Genomic DNA, 2,435 nt, shown 5'->3' on the forward strand with positions numbered 1-2,435 from the left:
AAGGGGAGAGGGAGAGAGGTGAAGGGAGCTGGGGCAGCTGCTAACTGTGAAGACAGTGCTTAGTGAGGGCCTCCCGGAGGGCGGGGGTGGAGGGTGGGGGTGGGGAGGCAGGCCATCGAATGCGGACAGAGAATGTGCCAAACCTGGGGCGGGCAAGCTGGAGCAGATGAGGACAGGGGACAGGGTGGACATAAATCCTTGGAAATCTGTGATATCAGAACAGCTTAATGTCCGAGTGAGAGATGGCCCTGGAGACAAAGCTGGGTGCTAATGGAGAAGAGCATGTAGGGATTCAGGGATTCCCAGATACCACGTGGCAGGTCCCTGGGGAGAATCTGGGGCTTGCCAGAGCTGCTGTGGATGTTTTCTGAATGGGTAAGCCCCTGCAGGATGCATCTGTATGGGAGCCATGGGCCTCTTCATCAGCTGGGCTGCAAGGGAGTGATGGATTGATCGCCCTGTGTGACATAGGGCATGACTAAGCCTAGGGAGATTCTCATCAAATAAATCACTTGCGGTTTTTAAAATTAATTTTGTGCATGTCTCATGGTGCATGTGTGGAGGTGAGGGGACAGCTTTTGGGAGTCTGTTCTCTTTCAAGTTATCATGTTTGGTGGCAAGCACCTTTAACCATTGAACCCTCTCATTTGCCTGGCATGAAGTAAAAATAAGATGAAAAATAATATTTTTTCTTTATGCTTCTATAATGAACACAAGTAACAGGATAATTATTTTTATAATAAAAGAACAATGTAGGTATAAGCTTTTATTGGAAATACACTGAATAACTTGATGCTAAAAAGCATCTCTTCAAATATGTCATCTGATTCATTCTTGAGTTTGAAATTCAGAACCAAGAATTGTGGGGACATAACCCACCTGCTGGGAGCAGACAGCAGTGCCACCAGGTGCAGGCTTTGTGAAGTAGAGGTGACGTCACCTGTGTCCTTAGATCTGAGTGGGATGTAGGTCAGAGCCAGAGAAACCTTTGTCCAACTTGCTCAGGGTCTCTCTGGAATAAAGTCACAGAAATGAAAAAGCCAGACTTTTTAGCCCTAGCCAGCCTTGCCTTTGTAATGGCAATGCACAGAGCTCTGACACACAGAGCGTTCACACATGCCCTTGCCTTTGTCGCAGCCTTTGCTCTGTGGAGGTCCTGGACATCTGGTGGGTTTCACCTTTTTTCCCATTTTCTCAGAATGCTGGGTTTTCTTGGGATTCTGGCTCCAATGGGGTCCTCAGCACACTGCTGGCCTGGCAGATAGCCAGAGATGGTCTCTTCAGGTTGCTCCAGAAAGACACACTGAGATGGGTCAGGTACAATCACGTGATGTTCCTCAGAAGACCCAGGGTCCACACTCCTAGCTCTGAGATTCATCTTCGTGTCAACTTGATCAGATTTGTAGTCACAGTGGAAATGCGTAACTAAGGAAAAGAGACCCGCCCCAAATGTGGGCAAGACCATCCGGTGAACTGGAGTTCCAGACCAGAGGTAAATCGGGAAAGGAGGAAGCTGGCTGAACATCAACACTCTCTGATGTCTGCTACTGGGACTTAGCCATGTTGGTTACTTTTCTTAAATGTTGTAACAAAATACCTAACTAAAGCAATTTAAAGAAGGGGATTGTGGCCAGGTGTGGTGGCGCACGCCTTTAATCCCAGCACTCAGGAGGCAGAGGCAGGCAGATTTCTGAGTTCCAGGCCAACCTGGTCTACAAAGTGAGCTCCAGGACAGCCAGGACTATACAGAGAAACCCTGTCTCGAAAAACAAAAACAAAAACAAAAAACAAAAAGAAGGGGATTGTGGGAACTTGTTCTGGCTCACAGTCTTGAGTATGTATTCATCATGGTGGAAAAGGCTTGGCAGGAGGAACCTGAGGCAGAATGCTGTGTTCAGCTCACTTTTGCCGGCCACGGCCACGGCCACGGAAGGTTCTGCCCACAATTAGGTGTGTCTTCTCACTTAACCCAATCTTGAACCTCCCAACAGGAATGAACCTAGGTGGTGCTAAGTCCCGTATAGTTGACAGTCATCTTTAACCATCAGACTCTTCAAACAGTGAGCCAAAATTAACGCTTTCTTCCTTAAGTTGCTTTTGCCAACAACAATGAGGGACGTGCCCAATAAACACACAGAGCAGCATGAGGTCAGCACAACCAATCTTGATGTTTTAGTTTTAATGTGTGTGATGCACAGATGCACATTCATGGGGAGGCCAGGGGTTGATGCTGAGTTTTCTGTTGCCCACTAAGAGGTTGGTCTGTCTGTCTGTCTATCTGTCTGTTTCCTTCTCTTTCCTCCTTTTTCTTCCTTCCTTCCTTCCTTCCTTCCTTCCTTCCTTCCTTTTCATCCTTCCTTCCTTCCTTCCTTCCTTCCTTCCTTCCTTCCTTCCTTCCTTTTCATCCTTCCTTCCTTCCTTCCTCCTCCTCCTCC

The sequence above is a fragment of the Mus caroli genome, chromosome 17, assembly GCF_900094665.2.
Source record: "Mus caroli chromosome 17, CAROLI_EIJ_v1.1, whole genome shotgun sequence".
Taxonomy (NCBI): Eukaryota; Metazoa; Chordata; class Mammalia; order Rodentia; family Muridae; genus Mus; species Mus caroli.